Below are 24,764 nucleotides of genomic sequence, written 5' to 3' on the forward strand. Positions count from 1 at the left end.
AGGAATTTACATTTTTCCCTAAACAATTTGGCCGCCAAGGTAAGAACATAACAAAGTTCTCCTCTCCTGTCCTTGTTAGGGATATAGAAGTGAGGGGGCAGATAATAATAAAAAGCATAGACTTTGCCAAACTGAGCCAAAACCAACCTGAAAGCCTTCAGTTTTGCACTGAATTTAGAATCCAAAGCTTAAATCCAAATGCCTGAAACTATATCCTTTTGTTCTCCCAGATATATCTTCAGCCTCCAAATCGAGCAAATGTTTTTCCCACAGATGACCTTTTAAACATGTTAGCTTACTTTCATGTCCCATTTTTTTTCCAAATTGCATCAAGCAATTTTTAAAATGAGACTCACAGCACTTCACCTTGTGTCTCATCTAACAACAGATATGCGCAATCCTACAATGACCCAGAAATCCTTAAAGCTGTGTCTCTTTCCTATATAAATCATTCTTCTACTATAGCACACCTTGTACATTGTCACATATGAATGCAGGTAGGTGTTATAACTAGACACTCAATGGGAAGAAGGTATATGCATGTGTGAAAGGCCATGAATGTGATGGTGGAAGCATGTTGAGGTCAGAAATGAAGGGGGGAAGGAGAGAAAAGTGAAACTCTGCAGGTGCACAAGCATTTAGAAAGAAGTACATCATGGCTGGTTCCTTTTAGCAAAGATTATACCTTTAAACTCAGGAACAATGAAGAAAATTTAAAAATAAAGTTAGGAACAAATCTAGATGGGCAGAAATCAAAACCCAAAAGGTGGAGGGAAATTAAAATGAGTACATCAGTAATTTAAATAAATTCAGGTATCCAGATTTAAAAGGAAGGAAGGAAGGAAGGAAGGAAGGAAGGAAGGAAGGAAGGAAGGAAGGAAGGAAGGAAGGAAGGAAGGAAGGAAGGAAGGAAGGAAAGGGACTCCTAGAAAAAGGGCACTATCTTTGTTGCAATCTTATAATCTTTGAAAATAACATAAAAAAGAAGACAGAGACAGACAAGTGTTGTTATTCCTCAAGTAAATTTTAAGATGAATTCTGGAAAATACAGACCTGTTTTTCCTGATGTTATCTCCTTGCAAAATGATTGTCATTAAAACTTACAAAGATTTCATTTAGTTCCAGAAACTTAAATGCACAAGTTGTGAGATGGGGGTGGGTGGGTGGGGGGATCTAACTTGGAGTATAGTTTCCCAAAATGGTTTTATGATACAAAAAAAAAAAAAAAAAAGAGGGAAGGCTCAGGCTGTGTCCTTCTAGCTTGTGCTGGATGTGCTGGTGATGCTAACCGAGTCTGATTTTTTGTTTCCTTATTGGTAGATGCATTTTATAACATCCACACTTCTTGCCTCAGGATTACTATGATGTCCAGTGAGATACATAAAAATACATGCTGTAAAATTTCATGGAAAACCAGGGATATTATTATCAATATACACAAAAGAAGATTTTTTTTAAGTTACAGTAGACTATCCATGAAGAGTGAGCCAATACCTGATTGCCATTGATAGAAGAACAGTGAGTGAAGTGATACTTTTTTCAACTTTACTGTTTAGGCTACACCGGTAACAGACCTTAAAGGAAATGATTTCTGTCTTCCTATGTCTAAATGGCTGGCAAGGAAGAAGGACCACTTGCCTTACTCTTTGTCCAGAACAGAACCAAAATAGTCAAATAGAAATTACAAGGAGGGCAGCTCAGGTGGCTCAGTGATTTAGCACCACCTTCAGCCCAGGGCCTGATCCTGGAGACCCAGGATCGAGTCCCACGTTGGGCTCCCTGCATGGAGCCTGCTTCTCCCTCTGCCTGTGTCTCTGCCTCTCTCTCTCTCTCTCTCTGTCTCTCATAAATAAATAAAATCTTTAAAAAAATTACAAGGAGATTTCAGTTGGTTAGAAATTGACTATAAATACCTATGACCATTTTCAAATGCAATTTCTTATAGTTTTAGCTATGGTAAAAGAAAGGAGTAAGTCAGTAATTTGGAGAAGAATCCCCTGACAGTTCTCTATGTGAAAAGCACACTCTTGAGATGCAGAGTGTATATATAACATGCACAGCCTGACAAGGCAGGAAGCCCTTTCCCCCACCAAGAAGTGGAGGTGTTTTCATGTGTACAAATCTGTGAAGAGAGTCAAGAGTTACAAAGCACACACATTCCATGGCCATCCCACAGATCCATGAAGAATTCTCGCTTCCCTCCCTCATGTTCAAGAGACTATTTGCTAGAGTGGGCACTTCTCATTTCCCAAGAGCCTCATCCTTGTTCTTCGAAAATTGCCCCTCACCATAAATTGCCCCTAACTCTTGGGGTGTGCAATAGGGCAGATAAAAGGCATCCCCATCTATTCCCTCCACTTGGAAAAATAGAGCAACGACTTCATCATAATCAAGAATCCACATACAGGGATCCCTGGGTGGCGCAGCGGTTTAGCGCCTGCCTTTGGCCCAGGGCGCGATCCTGGAGACCTGGGATCGAATCCCACGTCGGGCTCCCAGTGCATGGAGCCTGCTTCTCCCTCAGCCTGTGTCTCTGCCTCTCTCTCTCTGTGTGTGTGACTATCATAAATAAATAAAAATTAAAAAAAAAAGAATCCACATACATTCAAAAGCCCATGACTTTCTGCAAATTCCTGATCATTTTCAATAGAATATTTAAAACTGAGAAGAGAGAGACCAATAGTTGACCAAAACTCAGCTAGGATATCTGCTGACTAAGGAGAAAAAAGACCATGAGATGGCTCTGTCAGAAATGGAAAGCAGTCCTCAGAGAGAACCCACTACCAGCTTTCTCAGTCTATAGTAACCAAAAGCCAAACAGCTGGAAAGTGCTGGGATTCGACACTAAACCATGGGTGCAATGTGCTGACTTGACTGGCAGCCAGTATGTGGCCAGCAAGGAGTCCCAAGGGCATTGCTTCCTGTGGAGCACCTTGGTGGAACCTCCCAGAATAGCTTCAACAAAAGCCTGCCTGGCTCACCATTATTGAGAAATACTCACAATCTCATACTTTGCAAGTGCTAGATTCACGTAGGTAGCCCTTTCTCCAAGAATTCTGCATGCACAACAAATATCTAAACCACCCGTAAGTTGCATTTACTCCTTCAATTATGTTACTTGTGTTCTGTTAGTTTTTTCTTGTAAAAAGAGTATTATTTTAAAACTATATTAGAATAGGTAAATCTATAGGGTTTCTGGGCATTGGAAGGGAGGGAGGAACCAAGAGGATTTGTTTAAGGGGTTCGGGGTTTCCTTTTGAGGTGATGAAAATTTTTGGAACTAGGCATTCACAACACTGTGAATGCACTAAATGCCACTCAATTGTCCACTTTAAAATGGTGAATATTATGAGTGCCACTCAGCCATAAAAGATATTAGAATGGGATTGAAGATTTAGAGGCAAAGGGCCTGTGCTAATTAGAAAAATCAACCTCCTGGCCCATAAAAAAACACGCCATTTCCTTCTCTGTTTCTTATGGAGAAACTCTGCCATGGTCACACTCAGAAGCACATGAAATCATCTTTCCCAACCCAGAGAAGTTTTGGCCCTGCGATGAGTTAGTCAACATTGATTGTTCCTCTGGGGCCTGGCACTTGGCATTTAACATCTTCCTTCCCTTTGAGGCTCAGGAAACAATGGAAATACTGTCTTCCATTTTCAGACATGTTACAACTCTCACAAAGAGATCACTATGAAGAGGTTCTTGTCCAATGTACTGGTTGAAGTGTGTCCAATTATTATTGATACTGCACTTTTCCTCAGACGGACTTATTAAATGACTCATATCTGTAGAATTCCTTAAACAAAACCTATTTGGAATTTATCTACTCTATCTTGGAGAATGGCATCCAAGAATAGATATTTCCCACAGAAAGAGATGTGTTTGAAAAACAAAATAAAAAAACACCAAAGAGATCAGACTTGTGGTTACCAGAAGGGATGGGTGGGAGGAGGAGGGGCTGGGGGAAGATGGCCAAAAGGTACAAACTTGTAAGTATAAGATAAATAGGCACTAGGGATGTCACATACAAGATTATCACCATAGCTAACACTGCTACAATGTACATAGCAAAGTTGGTAAGGGAGGAAATCCTAAGAGTTCTCATCACAAGAAAAAATATTTTCTTTTTGTTGTCACTATAAAAGATGATTGATGTTAACTAAACCCACTGCAGTAATCACTGTGCAGTATATGTAAATCCAACCATCATGCTGTACACCTTAATTTATACACTGATGTTTATTGATTATTTTCCAATATAACTGGAGCTTGAAATGTGTGTTTGGTATCACCTAGTATATTAGTAAAGGTTCTCCAGAGAGAGAGATAAAGAAATTTATTGCATATAACTGGCTCGTGATTATGGAGGCTGAGAAGTCCTAAGATCTGTAGTTGGCAAACTGGAGACCACAAAAGCTGATAGCGTAGTTCCCAGTCCAAAAGCCATCAGGCTTGAGGTCCATGAAGAGACAGTGTTTTCAGTCTTCAATTCAAATCCAAATATAGGAAAAGACTGATGTCCCAACTCAAAGCAGACAACAGATCTTCAACTGACTGGGCGATACCCTACCATATTAGGGAGTGCAATTGACTTCATTCAGCCTACCAATTCAAATGTTAATCTCATACAGAAACACCTTCAGACACACCTGTGGCCCAGTCAAGTTGGCACATAAAATTAACCATCACACCTGTTCAGAGACCAGGTGGACCAGGTTATCACACGCCTCATAGCTCCCAACACAGGGTCTTACCAAAAAAAGAAAGAAAGAAAAAAAAAAAGGTAGAAACTCAAATATTTGTTGACTAGGGAATGCAGTCTTTATTTTCTCCAAATTTGTTAAGAAACGTATCCAGTAAAAATATTCAAGTAGTCCTCAAGCCAAATGAACCATTTAAAATAAACTATATTTAGTTTATTAGCTTGGATGAAGGGTGTAACTGCTTATAAAAATGAGCAAGGAGAGGGTTCCTGGTGGCATAAGACCACTTTCTTGATCCCTTTCAGACCTGTAGAAGTGTCCAGAAATGGGCAGGCGAAGACCTAAAGTAAGATTGTTTCTGGAGAGAGCTGAAATATGCGGACTGAGAATTTTTATTGTAATGTGTTAAAGTAAATAGCATAATCGTAAGGAAACATTCTACATCAACAGAGAGAGGGTATATTAAATCATGTTCTTGTTCAAACGGCATAAAGGTTTAGGGCATGGACAGAAGGAAGAAACAGCCTCGCTGAGGAAAACAACCTGACCATGCCTGATGGTTCCAGGCAAGGTTGTCAATCTGTTTCTTTAATTGTCAAATGCGGAAGGTAACACTTACCATATGGCACCTAGGTCAAGTAATTCAGACATTACTCAACATGGTATGAACGCTCCATAGACATCAGAATTTGGGAAATTTGTCACACACGTGGCTAAAGAACTGTCTTCCAAGACTAAAGGTTTCAGCACATCAGATGGTCCACAGGATGGCAGGCAAAAGCCACAAACACAGTTCCACTGTACGATTAGATTAAGATCCCAATCAATCTACCCAAGGTTACAAACTTACTGGAGGCCACGTGGCCACAAGAAGAGCAGGTGCAGCCTATCTCCATGAATCCCGGAGTACCTGTATGGGAGTGGAACACGCCAATGTGCTGCCCACACAAGAAAGGGTTTGGCCAGGTCCAAGAGCCCCTTTCCTGCTGTGGATGAAAGAGGAAAATAGAACCAAGCATACCCCAACCATCTCTAGGTCATTAATGGAAATGATGAACATTCACCTGATCCCTGAGCTTCACACTAAGCTCAGCAGTGGTCAGAGGAGTGGCAGAGTCTATGCCCATAGGCTCTGAACTGCTGCTCAGGCTCATTCACCAGCTTCCTGGGAGGCTGACGTCCTCACCCCAGTCTCTCTGCTTAATGACCTTAGCGCATACTGAGTGTATGTGCTCAGGACACAAGTCCATTGATCTTCAGGGACCATCTTCAACATGAACACAATGTTCCTTTTACTTCCACTGCTTTCCAGTGAAGGTTTTGTGAAGCTAGTTTCCCATCCTGTCTGTGGCTAGATCAGATGCACAGGCTGAGTACAAAGGGGTAACACCCAGGCAGAGGGAGTCAGAGACATTTCAAACAGGCTATATCACCCTCCCCTTAGTATTGTCACCTCTACTCACCCACTCACCCACACGGATGTCTGAAGGGCTTCAGCAGAGACAAGTACCTGGAAAGAAACAGAATTTTGTTGCTACTGTTGCTACAATTTAGATATTCCAGAGAAAAAATATCCTCTAGCCTTGTGAATCATGTAACATGGCACAATTTTAGAGAAGACAGAAGGCAGGTTTTAGGTGTGGAGGAAGACAAGAGGTGGGAGAGGAAAAAACACACACCAAGCATTGGACACCCAGGTTCCGAGCTCAGGAGCACCAACAGAAACTAACTGATATAGTGAAGACAAAAAAAGCAAAAGAAAGGTAAAATCTGGAACTAGAGGCAGGAAGACACCAAAGAAAAGACCCCATCTGCTAAGAAGCAGCTTTTCCATTGTTCTTCCCTCATTGAGCAGTGGAGTCAAAACACACCCTATGGTTCACAAGAGAGGGAATGTAATAATGTCCTACAAGGTTAGTTGATAAACAAACGTTTTACGACAAGGGGGAGGGGTGATAATGGCCCCTAATTGCCACATAAATTTTAAATGGTTCTTCAGCTCTAACCTTCCCTACAAAGCATCAGATCATGTTATTGGCCTCATGACACAGCTGGCCTCCACACTTCTACCTTCTTAGATGTCTCTATGTGCAACCGAGTCAATTAATTCCTAATGAATCAAAGCCCAAATTTTGCTGTGAGCCTGTGCTGACTTAAGAAATCAGCATCCTAATCTATGTTGAAAATAATGCTAGACCCTCTCTCCCCTATCATGCATACTCTGTTTTCGTGGTGGAATTACACCCAAGGATCTGAGTTTCTAGTACATTTGGCCCTTGAGCAGTGCGGGTTTGAACTCCACCAGTCACCTTATATGCAGATTGTTTTCCTCAATACAGTACAATACTGTACATGAATTTTCTCTTTATGATCTTAATAGCATTTTCTCTCTAGCCCACTTCTATGAGAATTATAGTATATAATACATATAACATGCAAAATGTGTTATTCAACTCCTTAGGGTCTTCTACAGCTTCTGGTCAAAATAGAGTCATTTTAGGGACTCAAAAGCTACAAACAGATTTCCACCTGTGTGTGGATTAGTATACCTAACACCCACCATCGTTCAAGGGTCAACTGTATACCAATACATTTTGATTCAGGTAGCACCACATTAAACAGACGCTGGTATCTTAAAAGGCACTCACAAGAATCTCAGTGATTTTTGAGCTGTGTATTTCAAACGTTAATATGTACCTGAGTTACCTGGGGGTTTTGTTAAACTTCAGTTTCTGATTTGATGGGTCTGAGTTTTGTTGTTGTTTCCAGATTTCATTTATTTATTTGAGAGCGAGAGCACGAGCTGAGGGAGATGCAGAGGGAGAGGAAGAAGCAGGCTCCTTACTGACCAGGGAGCCCAACGTGGGGCTCAATCCCAGGACCCCAGGATCATGACCTGAGCAGGAGGCAGACAGTTAACTGACTGAGCCACCCAGGCGACCTGGTAGTTCTGAATTTCTAACGTGCTCCCAGGTGATGCTGATGGTGCTGGGTGACAGTCAAGCTTTGAGTAGCAAGTGAAGAATAACATGTGAAGGTAAATAGTGTCAGTTTGCAAGATGGGGTGAGAGTGGTATTTGTATAGCTTCAAGGAAACAGAGTTAGAAGGATCCTTAGCAACCGTAAGCATGGATTCTTGAGATCATTCAAAAAGTCACCTGTGGAGGAAGAAACATTTTAAGATTTATTTTAGAGAGAGAGAAAGAGAGCATGAGCAGGAGGGGCAGAGAGAGGAGTGAGGGTGGGTAGGATCTCAAGCAGACTCCACGCTCATGACCCTGAAATCACGAGCTGAGCCTAAACAAAGAGTCAAACTCTTAACGGTATGCACCACCCAGGTGCGCCAGGAAGAAACCTCCTAGTAAATTATAATTCTTAGGTCAACTTCTGGTGCTCTAAAATCCAAAATCCAAAAGGTAAATGTGCACATATGAAAACCTACCTGAAAGTTTCATCAAAACATTCAACTACAAGGCTTATATTCCTCACTTACAAAAGATCAAAGATTACATTCTCTGATGTAGTTTCATTCCCATCCTAGATCTTTGGTGGAAAGTGAAGATGATGCAGGTCCAGAGAAAAGGGACTGACTCCTTATCATCTGGAGACCAGACTAAAAGAAGAGAATTGAAAATATATTCTCTAATTCCCCCTCTCTCCTTTTATTAAAAAAAACGTATCTTTCAATCTCTTCAGGGTCACCCAGCTAGTAAGCCACATAGCTAATCACTGGAAAATGTGGCACTAAAATCACTAACTCTTAACTCCTGATTCATTGCTTTGCTTTTTTACAGGCTTAAGGAAAACTTTCCATGTTTAACCTTTGCTTTGGGGTGAGTACTTTGCAATTATAAAATTATATGCAAGGGTGAAAGAAACAGGCTTTAAAAAAAAAAAGTTTGGCATCTCAAATGGCTTACAAGCAAAAGGCAAGCCTGATGACCTCTTCATAGCACCATCCGGCTACAATCAGTAGGAAAATAGTGTCAGTTTATGCTTAGAGTGATAGAACCAGCAGAAGAACTAGCTGTTGTGTAAAATACACAGTCTGTTATGGGTCATTTGGATTTGTTCTAAAGAACTAAGTGAAGATGTGGTTATAGGGTGAAGCCAAGGAACTAGCTGAGGACAGGGATTATTTCAAAAACAAGGATTATATTGTCCAACACCAAGGAAAATTGCTAAGGATGCTTCCTCCTGCATAAAAACAATGTGCTTACATTCATGTTACAAAGAATAGAGATCTTAATTAGGTCTAAGACCAGGCAAGAAACTTTACATGAGTCCTGGTCCTGTGGGAAAATGTCCCAAATTGACACACTGGATAATTCTTTTTATGCTGAATTTACTGCGTTTTAAGTCTTTAAGAGAAATCTCTTAATTATTTTGGTCTTCTGCAGCATTGTCAAGCATTTTGGTGCATGATTTTCTCAAATCCTTGAAATGTCTGCTTTGTGTATCTTATGAAATACTTACTATAGAAAAGTCCAGTTTTCAGCGGCAAGGAGAGATATAGAGATTAAAAAATGATTCCTTACCCTTTATGCAGCTCAGTGTCCAGGTGGGGAGACAGATCTGTGCACACAAATAGAGCATGAAGAGAGGGGGCGGGCAGCATGATCTTGGCTATGAAATGAAGTAGCCTCAAGCTTCCAACATGAAATGTGTATAGCGCAGCGGTTCAGAATGCAGACCTGATGTTAGATTCTCTGTGCTCAAATCCCAACTGCTCTACTTAGTATGTGTCCTTCGACAAATTAAACTTCTTCTTACCTCAGTTTTTCCATATGTAAAATCCTATAAGGATTGAGGACATCTGGGTGACTCAGTTGGTTACACATACAACACTTGATTTTGGCTCATGATCTCAGGGTCCTGGGATTGACCCCTGTGTCAGGCTCCCTGCTGACAGGGAGAAGCAGAGTCTGCTTCTCCTTCTCCCTCGGCCGCCCCACCCATTCTCACTCGCTCTAATAAATACTTTTATTTTTTCTCTAATAAATACTTTTTTCAAAAAGAATAAGGATTGGAAGATATTGATGAAGAAGGAGAGACGGATGAAGGAGAAGATGAGTCATGGAACACGGATGGATTCCAACCTTCCTTTTCTGATTTTCTCCAGTCTCCAGGAGCAAGTTGCAGTCTTTTTTTTTCTTCCTCTTTTGCTCATTCACCTTAGTTTTTGAAGTCTCTTTTTTCTCCCTTGATACCATGGTTCTCAACTTATTTGAGGAAGAAATACCTTGAGCAGAATACAGTGAGAAAAGAGTCTCTGCCCCTTTCTGTTCCAAATTTATTTTTTATCCCTTCCTGTCTCAACAAAAACTTGATGGAATCAACACCACTGTTGTCTGTGGTGAAAAAAAGGAAAACCTTCTGCTCCCTTAGTTCTGCTAGAAGCTGGAGGGTGTGAGGCCCCTATGTAGTAGTGTCTAGAATTCTAGTTTTCCTCTTTCTCTGTATGTTGGGCTCAGAGATTACACTGTGTCTCTACGTGAATCAGGACAGTTAGCATTTAGCGATATGTACATACTTTGTCTTGTTTAAAAAAAAAACTTTTTAAAAATGGGGTTATAGAAGGTCAGCAAAGAGTGGGTTTGAGATGTCTTGGTGGGTCAAGTGGGCATTTTGACAACATGGTTTCTCCTTTGGCACATTTGTGAAATTTAATGGACATCCTTGCAGTTTAAGATGACACTTTTAAAATAAAACTCTCTCCTGCCACTTCCCACTTGATGGAAGGATCAGCAGAACCTATGGGACCTTATTTGGAATTGACAGTCTCTATTATAATTTTGTTCCTATTTTTAAACTTTTTGTTTCACTGGAAAGGAAAGATGATGCTCCATTTTAAATGTTATGTACAAGTTGCTCTATTACAATAAAACTAAATGTATACACACACACAAAAGAACAGTACTTTCCTTAGAGAGTTGAAGATTAAATGAATCAAGATATGTAAAGTCTTTAGAAGAATGGTCTGTCACAGAGTAAGCTTTACTTAAGTGTAAACTACTTCAATTATTATTCTGCAGAGTGAGCTATTTGATTCCCAAGAACTTAATTTAGCATAGAATCTTCCTAGAACCTACAGGGCAAGAGAGCCAACCAGAAGAAGGGGCCATTCTTAATTTGGTCACATAGTGGACATATGCCTGCTACCTCCCATGGTCTCTGAAACAGTGAAATGGACCATCTCCAAATGTCACAAAAGCTTAGGAAAAGTTTGCTTTCTGTGGCTAACATGTTCTCGCTCCATCATGTGTGCTCCACCAACTGCAGGCAACTTACCCAGTGTGTTTCTAAGCACTGAAAACAGGCTCAACCCGGTGGGCTTACTCTGTTACCCAACACCTTGGCAAGGACTTTAGGCTCAGAGAAGGATTGATTTACAGTAGGGGGAAAAAATAGAAAAGAGAAATATTAAAATAAAGTGCAATCATGTTTCTATTTAAAAGTGGTTACTGCCAGCAGTATTGCAAAATAACGCGGGCCAGCAACCAGAAAGCTGCACCTGCACAGATTCCAGCTGTAGAGCCCTAGAACTCTCACTGTGATTGCTCAATAACTCTCGTATTTAGCACCACTGGCAAAAATTTGGCAAACCTTATATGCCACAAAAACACACATACACACAGACACATACCCATACTCATACATACACCGGCAGTTTGCTTAGCCCCTGTGTCATTAAGACACTCTATTTCTGATGGTAGATGGTATTTTTCTTTTAAAACTACTTTTAGAAAATATTTTTTGGTTATTCTTTGAAGTGAAATCATATACAGCTTTATATTCAACCCTACTGAGCTCCTCCTAAATCAAGTGTCATTTCTGTTACGCATGTGCCTTTAACATCTGTATGGCTCTCACAGAAAGAGCTTGTCTACCTTTAGGAATAGCCGTTTAAAAAAAAAAAAAAACAGTTCAACATTCATTTATGTAGTGTGGTTTTCTGAGGAGTTCCTGATGCAATAATAGTACCATAACATACAGGAAGCTTGCGGCAAACTGGAGAGCTCATTTTGGTGTCTGGATTGGAATAACCACCAGTCCTGGATCAGAAAGATTAAGTGTTGAGTATCAGTCCCACTGCTCAGCAGCTGCCTGCCTGCTCACCTGCCCTTGGACCAGACACTCCGTGAACCTCACTTTGCTCATCTGTACAACAGGAATTAAAGACCCTGTCCTGCCTAGCTGACCTGGATTGATTGCTGTGAACAATTTAATGGAATGATACATGAAGGGAGTGGTAGCTTATAATACCCGTGTCACTCAAGAAAGACAAGAACTTATTTAAAACTCCATGAAAGAACTAAAAAAAGGAAGCAATGTTTTGGCCTCTGTCTTCCCTAGAGGAACCAATCGTGATTGCTTTGAAATTAAGTATTTTCTCTCCTCAACAAATATTCTCAAAATATTTGATAGCATGGTATTGAGAGACAAGATACTAATGAAGGATTAAATTTTGTCCTTACAAATACATTGTTTGGTGACTTAGAGGTCTCATTAAAGTGAATGGCTGGCAGGGAAGAGGGTGCAGGGAACATGTATACGGTCTCCAAGACTCTCTGAATAAGACCAGAGGGGAGAGAAGAGAAGTTTAAGAGAAGTTTAAAAAGATCAAGAACAGGCGTGCCTGGGTGACTCAGTCAGTTAAGCAACTGACCCATGATTTCAGGCTCAGATCATGATCTCAGGGTCCTGGGATCGAACCCCATATGGGGGGCTCCATGCTCAGCAGGGAGTCTGCTTGAAGATTCTCTCTCTTGTTCTCCCTCTGCTCTTCCCCCAGTTCATGCTGTCTCTAAAATAAATCCTTTTAAAAAAAGATAAAGAACAAAATTATGTATATATATGTATGTGATAGATTTATTTCTACTTTCTATTTTATTTGGATTTATCTACTAACTAAAGACATTTACTTACATCTTTTCTTAATATGTTACCCTCAAATAGAAAAGAGCAGCCATGCGAATGACAAATTTTAATAAAATGTGCCAAGTGCAATGACAGAAAAGCACAAAGGAGAGATACTTAACACAGCTCTTAGGGATCAGGAAAGGCTTCTTAAAAAGGAAATTCCTAACTAAGCCCTCAGGGAAATGGCAATCCTGAAGAAACAACACCCTTTCCAGCTGGAACCAACCCATATTTCCTCCAATAAACTTTGTAACAATATCGTCCGTGCTTCACGTAGAACGTTGTTCATGCCCAGCACCAAAGGAGAGGCCTCAGGGGCTTCCATCTTGCTTGCCATTGCAGAAAATTTATTTAAATGATCCACAATAGTATGGAAGAAAGCCACTTAAATCTAATGAGTGTATACCTAGTTGCCTGGAGCAGAAATCAGAGAGGTTCTGAAATATATATCTAGGCTTCTAGTTTTAAAGCAGATAATGACTACAACCATGGTCAGGTTTATTTAAACCTCTAGGCCTCCACTTACCCAAGAGCCGAACTCTCTTAGTAATTTTGACTATTTGGACTGGTCTCAGATTGATTTATTTTAATTCTAGTAGAGTTAACATAGTTATATTAGATTCAGGTGTACAATAGAGTGAATCAACAGTTCTATACATCACTTATTGCTCATCATGATAAGTGCATTCTTAATCCCCATCACCTGTTTCACCCATCCCCCCAACCACCTCTCCTCTGATAACCACCAGTTTGTTTTCTGTAGTTTAGTTTCTTGGTTTGTCCTTTTTTCTTTGTTTTGCTTCTTAAATTCCACATCTGAGCAAACTCATATTGTATTTGTCTTTCTCTGACTTATCTCACTTAGCATTAGAACCCTCTAGATCCATCCATGTTATTGCAAGATGCCAAGATTTCATTCTCTTTTTTTTTGACTGAGTAATATTTCATTGTGTATAAATACCATATCTTCTTTATCCATTCATCTATTGATGGCTACTTGGGCTGCTTCCGTAAACGGGCAATTGTAATAATGCTGTGATAAACATAGAGGTACCCATATATTTTGAATTTTTGTATCCTCTGGGTAAATACCAAGCAGTGTGATTACTGGATTATAGTGTACTTCTATTTCTAAATGTTTTGAGGAATATTCGTTCTGTTTTCCAAAGTGTCTGTACCAGTTTGCATTTACACCAACAGTGCATGAGAGTTCCTTTTTCTCCACATCCTTGCCAACATTTGTTTTTTGTGTTTATTTTAGCCATTTTGTCAAGTGTGAGGTGATATCTCATTGTGGTTTTGATGTGCATTTCTTTGATGTTGAGTGATGTTGGCCATCTGGATGTCTTTGGAGAAATGTCTGTTCATGGCTTCTGCCCATTTTTTAATTGGATTATGTGGGGTTTTGGTGTTGAGTTGTATAAGCTCTTCATATATTTTGGATACTAACCCATTGTTGGGTACGTCATTTGCAAGTATCTTCTCCCATTCAGTAGGTTGTCTCTTACTTTTATTGATGGTTTCCTTTGCTGTGCAGAGATTTTTAATTTTTTAATCCCCTGTGCCCTTAAGATCATCAGTTAGTTGTTTTAATCTCCGTTCTTTTTCTTCCTCTATTCTGCTTACAATCTTTCTACAGGTAATTGGACCAAAAAATACATGTGTGGACATAACAAGCACACATACATGCTCACAATGAGTCCAGAACTATTTGCATCAGTCGGTACTGGACAATGAACTTTGAAAGAACAAAAAAGATTTCAGGTCCCTCTTCTACATGCAGCCTCTTTGCTTTGCAGTGAGTGAGCTGGCCTACCACTTTCAAATCAGCAATTTAGGTGTCTTATTTCAGAAAGGAATTCATCAGAAACTCATTAAGTAAGGCAATTGGTTTGACCCTGCCACCTGATTAGTAATCTGTTCATAGGTTCTATACCATAATCAGAATTTAATGTTTCAAGGACCACAAGAAAATCACCTAAAAAGAACTGAAATTTGGTTCTGATTTTCCCACTAGCATTCAATTCTGTTGAAAATATGTGAGCCTCCTATATGTGCTCAGCTTACTAACTCAGAACTGAGAGCCCAGGGAGCGAAATCCTGACAGTTACTATTAAGGTAAAAATGGGGTTACAGAATTCATTTTCAAAGTTTCTTTCCAGTTTATTTTTTTTTAAAAAAAATTAAATTGGCACTACCAAATTTAATGACAAGGCTACCCTGCTGAGTTCAGAGCCCAGAAAGCTATTGTCTCCCTGGTCTATGTATCCTACTCTGCTCTAATGTTTCCTATAATGCGACTAATAACCAACCATCAGCAATAAATGCCTTGTCATCTCATTGTTGCACACAGCAATAGCTGGAGCAGTGATACTGACAAATGAACCTGCGTAATCACTTTGGATTTCTTTGTTACATTTCACAGTGTGAAGATAGCTTCTGCTCAGCACGTCCCCAAAAAACAAACAAGCACTATTGCCATCTCCTCCATCAATCTCTCCTTATTGTTGTCATTCAAACCCCTGCACTGCTCTCACTGCCAACCATCTTCTCAGAAAAGTAAAACATCCCAGATCTTTCAGTGTCAACCTTTGATATATCTCTCCCACTGTTCTTTTGCCCACTATATTTAAGAAATAAATGTGAATCCAGAGAGTGAGGGATAGAAAGAACACAAACTTTCTCTACTTTTCAGGCGGTTTTCCTTGAAAAAAAAAAAAAAGAAAGAAAGAAAGAAAAAGAAAAGAAGAAAGCTCATTAAAATCCAGTTGAGTCTGACATTTTCCCTTTTACCTTTTCAATCTTTTTATAGTTTCAAATCATTAACTATCAGCATGAAGCTCAAAGGTAGCTCTCGCCATCTATGAAATGGTGACACATTTGACAATAATGCTTTTGAAGAGCCTGTCACATTCTCTCCCCAAACAAGTCTCATTAATGCTCAAACTGTCTTTCTTTCCTCTCTGCGTCTTTTCTCCTGATTTCTCTCTAATTAGCTTGTTTTTTTATGTTCCCTCGTTCCATAGTTTGAGCTTAAAAAAAAAGAGGTGGATGTCATTTCCATGAACCCCAAGGCCAAGTTAATCAGCAGAATTAATGACTCTATTACCCATTAGACTGGGGGCGGTGGCACTCAACTCCCGAGCACCCAGTGCTCGCCTTCTACCATGCTCCTTCATTTTGCTCTGACAAATGTAAACTTTCGCTCTCTCAAAGCAAACCTGAGGTTCAACCTATTTGTACAGCATTTCTTTTCCCTTCAGGGTGTGAATCTGGAATAGAGGTTGAATATGTAGTCACCTCTGTCTGCAGGGTCCATGCTGAGAAAATGTCATGGTATTAAATGAGGATGGATAAAAGGAAATCTCAAGGAATATTGGAAGAGTCCTACCTTATAGTTCCTTGTATGTCCTGCTACAATTGATCATTCCTTCCTACAGAACATTTCACTGTGGCCATATCAAAAAAACATATCAGTCTTTTTTTTTAAGATTTTATTTATTTATTCATGACAGAGAAAGAGAGGCAGAGCACAGGCAGAGGGAGAAGCAGGCTCCACACAAAGAGCGCAATGTGGGACTCGATCCTGGCACTCAAGGATCATGCCCTGAGCCAAAGGCTGACACTCAATCGCTGAGCCACCCATGTGTCCCTGCTTCAGTCTTTTTAAAAGTCATACTGTGGAAGTAAAAGATATATGGAAATTTTTTTTTTAATTTATGATAGTCACAGAGAGAGAGAGAGAGAGAGAGAGAGAGAGGCAGAGACACAGGCAGAGGGAGAAGCAGGCTCCATGCACCGGGAGCCCGATGTGGGATTCGATCCCGGGTCTCCAGGATCGCGCCCTGGGCCAAAGGCAGGCGCTAAACCGCTGTGGCACCCAGGGATCCCGATATATGGAAATTTAAGCCAGTAGACCGGTTGATCAGTTTCAACAAACGTGATTAGTGGTTGAATAATTTTTGAAATTAGTTTTCAATAAATGGAGGGCAAAAACTTCAAATAGGTGTTTCCTCTTTGAACAAGAATTGAGAAATAGTATTTTTATCATAAAAGTCAACACTAACACAAAATCAATTAAACATTTTGTATGTATTCAAAATACTTTATTTTAGAAGCATCTATCTAAAGCCTGTCAGAATAGGAGACGTTTTACCTTTCATAACTCAACAAAAGCATCCTCCATAGAAGTTCTGAGTTTAATTTTTAATGATATTGTTATCAGTAAAAGGAGAAAGAAAACTAACACAGGCACACAAATGGGCTTCCAAGGAGTAAAAATACCAAGACCATTTCAGAGAAAAGATTCTCATTTTTTTTCAACTATATCTCCACTCTCACATAATGTAAAAAGCTTTTTGGTATCATTTGTTGGGTTATCTTTGCCTAAGGAGATTATTCTCAGAAAAATTTCTTTTTTAGGTCAAAATCTTGCTCTAGTTGGGCTTGAATTATCTTGAGCCAAAAAAGAATGCCTATACTTATTATGCCTTCCAGCCTTTCCCTGGCCTTCACCCTCACTTTGGTCTACAAAATATAACTGAAAGGATATTGACAAGAATGATAATCTTAACATTGACTTTATTCTTTTGCCACATCTATTCATAGAAACAATACCATTCTTGTTCAGTGGCCTTTTTATTTTTAATGAAGGGAAATCCTCAGGGCATTAAAAAAAATTGAGTCAATAGCAGAACTCAAACTTTCAAGAAAGAAAGGTTAGGAAAAAATGACATTTCAGTGGTTATTAATGGGAGTTTTGTGTTACAAAAGGGTATTTACAATACTTAGAAATGAACAGAAGAATGTTTGAATTGCTTGGAAAATACCACAATTAGCATTACTATCTTCAAATATCATTGAAAACATAAGCCATCCAAGTTTCTCTTTGATGCGTAGTCAACAGGTGTGAAATAAAACATAAAAATAATAAATTTTATTCACATAACTAAGTGGCCTCAAACACTTCATTTTAAGAGTCAGTGTAATTCCATGATCTTTGTCCCAAATCTGAAACTCAGGAAATAAGAATGATAGTCCCAGTTTTCCAACCTGCCAACCCTCTCAGAATGATCATGAGTAACCTAGAGATGGAGGCAGAAAGTGAAAATGTTACTTATTACAAAGCCATGAAGACAAGAACTGTGTTCTCAGTTGTACCCTAAGAACCCAGGACAGTGCCTGACCCAAAGTTGGCATGAACAACTCGTAGAATATACAAGTGGGAGAAAACTGATTAGTTTAAGCTTCTGTTAGCAGTTATAAACTTTATTTTCCTTATAGAGCCATTTACAATTACCTCCAGGTTACCTAAAAACCTAAGACACATTCTTAAACGTATAAAAGTATGAGTGTGTTTTTGTGTTAAGTTCAAATGAGTAAAGTTGATGAGAACACATGCCCATGTCAGACACATTACTTTTTACCTTGGCTCCTTTAATATTTAAAATGTCAGTAGTGCAAACAAATAAAAGAAAATATGTAAACAAGCTAAACACCCCCGACAGATGAATGGATAAAGAAAATATTTATATTTATGTTTATATTTTATATATTTTAATTAATATTTAATATAAATTCAACATTTAAAAAGGGGATCCTGGATTTGCAACAACATGGCTGACCCTGGAGTATATGATATTAAATGAAATCAACCAGACACAGGAAGAACAAAAATTGCATTCTCATTTCTATGTGGAATCTAAGAAAAGAAAAGAAAAAAGTCAAATACACAGCAGCAGACTAGAACATTGACAGAAGCTGAGACTAGAACATTGATTACAAGGGATGGGGAGGTGAGGGAAATGGACAGATGTTGATCAGAGAATACAAAATGATAGTTTTGTAGGATGAGTAAGTCTGGAGAACTAATATACAGCATGATGACTATAACTAATAATATTGTAGAATACTGGAAATTTTCTAAGACCGTACATTTTAGGTGCTGTCATCAAAAAATAAATTAAAAGGTGGTAAAGTAACTATGTGAGAAGATATGTTAACATGATTGTAGTAATCATTATATATATGAATATCTAATTAGTTCTCATGTTATATGCCTTAAGTATGCACAATTTTTAAAAAGCAAATACTCAACATTTAAAATTAGGATTTTTCCCTATTTCCAGAAGAAAAAAAATGGCTAATACTTGAACACAATTTATCCTACTTGAAGAAAGAGTATCCTCAACCCTGACTACATTAAGGTCATTTGCAGTACTTTAAAAACATTTCAGCTCAGACTCTACCCCAGAGTTTCCAATTAAATTGGTCTGGTTTGGGGCTGAGGCATTGCCATTCTTATGTCTAACAAGGGTTGAAAAGAGCTGTTCTAGAAAAAGATGGTATCAATTAAGAAATAATATCTTTACATTAGAGTTCATCCATAAAGATCAGATGGTGTGGGAAGTCAGTACCTTCTTCCATAAGGGACATTCACTTTCTTTATTTCAGTGTTTATGATATGGATGAACTCCAAGACCACAATAATGCTGAGAGGCACTAATGGGTTCAGATCCTCAACATAATTTCTACCATTGGAAGACAACAGCATAAACTTCTCACTTCCAAAGCTGACGAGGCATCAGAATCACCTGAGAAACTTCTTAGAGAAGCAGATTGCAAGGTACCACAAGTGATTAACTGAATCAAGAGTCTCCAGAGATAAAAGCCTGTTACACATTTTTATCAAACTATCCAAGAGTTCTTATATGTTTATCTTTTTAAAAATTATTAGGCCTGCATGAAGTTGCGAGTATGTCATAAATACATAGAAATATATCATTCTAAAAGCAAATCCCTTCTGTGGTATGGTAGAAAGGCAGTAGTCTTTGGACTTCAATTAGAATTCTAGCCTCACCTTAACTAAAATATGTGCCCATGAGTAAGTTACCTAAAGCCTCTGTGTAGCTGAGAAAATAAGGATAAGAACATGTCCCTCGAGAGTTGCTGTGAACTCTCCTGCAATGTAGAGCACAGTATAGATGACTAATCCATGTCTGTTCCTTTCTCCCCTCCTCTTCCCTGTAATGTGACCAGTGGAAAAAAGAATACTAGAAACAAGAAAATATAAAGTATGGTTGATAAATAAGAAAAAAATAAATAGAGGAATTAAGAACTTGTTAATCCTTTCTTTTAAATAATTTCTAATAATTAAAGGGTAAAAATTAATGGTAATTTTTCCTGGGATTCAAACTACCTACAGATTAAATGACTCTGAAATTTTTTCTGGAACTCATAGCATAGCCATGTTTACTTGATTTGGGCAAAGGGTTTGGAAACAATTCAGAAACTATGACTCATAACAAATTCATGAAGGCAAAAAGAAGATTCCATTTGAAACTGCAGGTGTTGATTATGAAAAAGAAAGATACAGTAAAATCAGGTCTACCTTCTGGTTCTCTAATTCACTCTTCTCTGAGGAAAGAACTTGGCTCTTACTCTTTTATTTATCAATAATATAAAAAAGTCAATGGCCCTATAAATCTTCTACTAAAAATCCTCTTCTAAACAAGGTGAGTTCAATTCAACAAATATTTTCTCACCAACCAAATGTTTTGGCCATACAAATGCCAAAAACATTCTCCTTTGTACTCCCAGACTATCTGGAATATGCTTTTGCTATCACACTTTCACACCATTTTGTAAATATCTGTTTCCTTGTGTCTCTCCCCTACTAAACAGTGTGTTCCTCCAAGACAGAAACCAGAACATATTTGTCTTTGAATTTCTCTTGCTCAACACACTGCCTGACACAAAGTTTTTTTTTTTGGGGGGGGGGAGACAAAAAATTGGAAGAAGGAGTGTTAATGTTAACCAGCGACAAAAGTATTGTGTATTTGAATTATATGTTGGTATATATCAAGCATTGGACAAAGCCCAATCTCATTCATAAAGGAAAAGAAATATAAATAAAATATTAAAAAGTTGACTCTAGCAATACACTAAAAGAATAACTAATAAATCATTACTAAGTGATGATCATGTCAGGAATACAACAATAGTTCATTGTTAGAAAATGTATCAAGGAGATTCACCATATTAAAAGGCCAATGGAAAAATACATTATTATCTCAACATGCCAACAAGGTGTTTGGTGGAAAGATATTCCCATAACAATAAACATTTAAACTGAAGAATATACCAACTTCATGAATAATAGTGAATCTCTGGAATCAGTCATATAAAAGTCAAGAATAGTAATAATTAGTAATTTCTGCTATTAACTCTACTATTCTCATATACACATACAATTAAACATTGTTGAAAGCATAATTATGGGAAAAAAAGAAGGCAAAATTACCACTGTTTTAAAATGATATACTTGTAGGACACCTGGGTGGCTCAGTGGGTTAAGTGTCCAACTCCGTCTCTTGGTTTTGGCTCAGGTCATGATCTCAGAGTCATGAGATCAAGCCCTGACTCTGATTCCATACTCAGTGTGAGATGTATTTGGGGTTCTCTCTCTTTCTCCCATTCTTCCCTCCCCCCTCACTCTTGCACACTTGCTTTTTCTCAAATAAATGAAATATTGAAAAATAAAAAAAATTAAAGGGATGCCTGGGTGGCTCAGTGGTTGAGTGACTGCCTTCAGCTCAGGACGTGATCTCAGGGTCCAGGGATTGAGTCTTGCCTCAGGCTTCCTGTGGGCAACCTGCTTCTCCCTCTGCCTATATCTCTGTCTCTCTGTATCTCTCATGAATAAATAAAATCTTTTTAAAAATGTTAAATTAAATGATATATTTGTATACCTGAAAGAATCAGAAGATCAAACTGAAAAAAATAGAAAATTAGGAATTCAATAAGATGGTCAGATAGAAATCTCCTATGTTGTCCTAATTCTAAGCAGCTTAACTACATTGGCTATAGGTTTCCTTTCCCCAAAAAATCAACCCTGAAGTATACAGAGAAGGAGGGAGGAAGAAGAGAAATGAACATCCAGGCAGGAGTGTAATTTTGAAATGGTGCTGCATTGGCCAGGGTGGGATGGGGAAGAAGCAGGTAGATTAGGCTAGAGGTGGGAAGCTACTCATCTTGGCTATAGGAGATAGAATAGAAAGGCAAACTTGGTATCCTGCTCTTTATTCTCCTATGCCAGTGGTTCTGAAAGTGCTATCCCAGGACCACCGCAGCAGTATCACTTGGAACTTGTTGAAAATATATACTTGTGTCTAATCCCTGGACTGTTAACTCAGAAATTCTGGGAGTGGCATATATGGAACTTAAGAAAGAAAACTGGTGAACATATGGGAAAGGGGAAAAAGAAAAAAAGAGAGGGAGACAAGCCATTAAGAGACTTAATGATAAAGAACAAACTGAAGGATGATGGAGGTGGGGGCAGGGATGGGATAGATGGGTGATGGGTATTAAAGAGGGCATTTGTTATGATGAGCACTGGGTGCTGTATGTAAATGATGAGTCAATGAATTCTACCCCAGAAACCAATATTGCACTGTATGTCAATTACCTAAAATTTAAATTTAAAAAGATACAGAAAATACTCAAACAAAAATAAATAAATAGTAGTATCAAGACCCAGAATGTGACATGATCTTACATAACATATAGATGTACTTTCTGTACCTTCTTTCATTTTCTCTGTCTTTGCACATTGTCTTTGGAAGAGTCAGAAACCACTTTGCAAGATGAGGGAGGAGAAGCAGAAAATAAAAGAAGATACTGACTGTACCCACTTTCCAGGTGTCAATACCCTATCTGAAATCCTCCTCAACTGAGAAAATGGAAAAGATTTAATTCTCAAGTTTGGAATAAGGTGTTCTAATCCCAAATTGAGACTGTTTAGTGAGTTAAAAGGAGTATACCATTTATCATTACCTAAAAATGACTACAAAGTCATGAGATCCCCAGATTTTTCATCCAGCAGCAGGAGATAAATTCACCCTATATTACATATTTTGAAAGGTGAGTGAATCAAGTGGAGAAAAATAAGGTTATTTTTTATTGAATCTACTCCCTCCCCTCCAAAAAAGAAATTCTGGGAGTGAGGCCTGGTAACCTAGGCTTTTAAAATGTATTCCCCATGTTTCTCAAGAATACTAAAGTTTGAGAACCACTGTCCTTCCTATACTGTTTCTCCAGGGATGCAGTGGATAGGGAGTGAGGGAGGACTCCAGAGGGTGGGGCAGGAGGAATGCAAAGTGTTAACCTGAGGTCTTATTTCATGGGGTGAAGAGTTATTGCCTATAGTTTTCAGGTGCCTGGGGTTCTCCATTGGCTCATCTATATCCCACTCTTGAGTTCACTGGGAATGACACATATTGTGTTCTGGTCTTTCTTCACATACTTCCTTTGACATAGTAAATACCCTAAGAGAAAAATGAGCTCATGGGCAAAAGTAACAAGGCATTTGTGGATCTTAATTATGCCCCCCAAAACAACGTATACTGGATAATAAATTTCATCAGAAGCAAAAAATCTTACAACAGAGACCAAGAACTTAAAATTGGCTAAAAAATTAAATGACATGACAGAAAAACATTAGCAATAGGAAATAAGAACAAGAAAATATAAGAAAGAACTACACATAAATCTTAGTCATATAAAATATGATGGATAAAATAAACACAATTGATAAATAGCAAAATGCAAATAACTGAGGCATAAATTAGTGAATTCAGACAAGTTCTTAAAAGAGAAGAACAAAGATAGAAAAATATAAAAGAACAAGTAGGAGCTATGGAGATCAAAGCAGAAATGGTAATACTGAGATCATCAGAGTGCTAGAAAGAGACAGAGACAAAAATGGAAAGGACGTCATATAGCAGTAACACAGAAGATAAATTTCCTGGAATAATTCATATTGAATTTGAAAAGGCGCACAGACTTCTGCTTCCAGCCTTGATGATGTAACAAGGAATCACATTTACCCTCTTACCTTAAACAACTAACCAGCAACATACATAAAACAGTCTCCAGGCATGAACAGGCAGTAAAGAACAAAGATTCCTAAGAGAAGCGAAACACACACAGTTTGACCCATAATTGTCCCAATTTACTGCCAGAAAGAGTTCCCAGGGGACAACATATGAGGGAAGGACCCAAAAAGATATCAGCAGTTTAAAGTCAGGAGATGGAGTTGACAATTCAGTGACATCAAAGAAGTCAGAATTTGCAAGACAAGATACCAGAGAAGAGGAGAACACAGAGGGCAAGCCTTGCAGATCTATAAGGGATGAATTTTTACATGAGTATTAATCCTAGTATAAGACAGGAAATTATCTGAGTCTAGGGGAGAATTCACAGGTTAAAAAATCAGAGGAAAAATTCTCATTACTCCCACAAGGCCACAGATATTTATGGTTCCAACAGCCAGTGTAGAAAAACTTTGTAATGCATGAAACATCAAGTTGACTCCTCAGACTGCCTCTGAGGAGAAGGACTAAATTTGCCCTTGACTGATATTTCCTTTGGTCATGTGGTACAATAAAAAATATATATCTGGTCTTTGCCCTGGATTCTTGGCACAGAGCCCTTGAAAAAACCCTTGCAATTGCCTGAGTGATGGTGTTATGCTAATGAGGTAATTCGTGAGTTGGGTGGGCCCTAGGTGGCTACAAATGGGGGCTAGTCATCAGAAAAACCCAACCATATAATGAGAGGGTTGGAATTTCAAGTTATCTGGCTTCTCAGAAGGGGAGGGAACTGGTGGAGTTTTTTTCAAGACTTTTTAATTTATTCATTCATGAGAGACACAGAGAGACATAGGCAGAGGGAGAAGCAGGCTTCCCATGGGGGAGCCCGATGTGGAACTCCATCCCAGAACCCCAGGATCATGCCCTGAACTGAAGGCAAACGTTCAACCACTGAGCCACCCAGGTACCCCTGGAGATTGAGTTCAATCACATAGCCAATGATGTAATTGATCATTTCCAAAGTAATAAAACCGCCATAAAAATTCTTGGACACTAAGGCTCAAGAGAGCTTTCTTCTTTCACATTGATATGCTGGGAGAGTGAAATACCCCAATTCCATGAGGAGAGGGCATGGAAGATCTGTACCCACCTACCCTGCCCATCTTGCCTTATGTGTCTCTTCCATTTAGTGGTTTGAATTGTAGCCTTTATACTAGTAAGCATACTACTTTCCAAGGTTCTGAGAGCTGTTCTAGGAAATTAT

At 38.7% G+C, this 24,764-nt stretch overlaps 1 long non-coding RNA gene across 1 annotated transcript in view; it reads right to left on the reverse strand.

Moving 5' to 3' along the window:
• The window catches only part of LOC140626118 (uncharacterized), a 98,915-nt gene that overhangs the window by 27,139 nt on the left and 47,012 nt on the right, over window positions 1–24,764 (reverse strand). The window contains exon 2 of the long non-coding RNA XR_012025333.1: window positions 6,170–6,216. This is a non-coding gene — a long non-coding RNA (uncharacterized lncRNA). The remainder of the gene's footprint in view (window positions 1–6,169; window positions 6,217–24,764) is intronic.

Source organism: Canis lupus, chromosome 37 (assembly GCF_048164855.1).
Source record: "Canis lupus baileyi chromosome 37, mCanLup2.hap1, whole genome shotgun sequence".
NCBI lineage: Eukaryota > Metazoa > Chordata > Mammalia > Carnivora > Canidae > Canis > Canis lupus.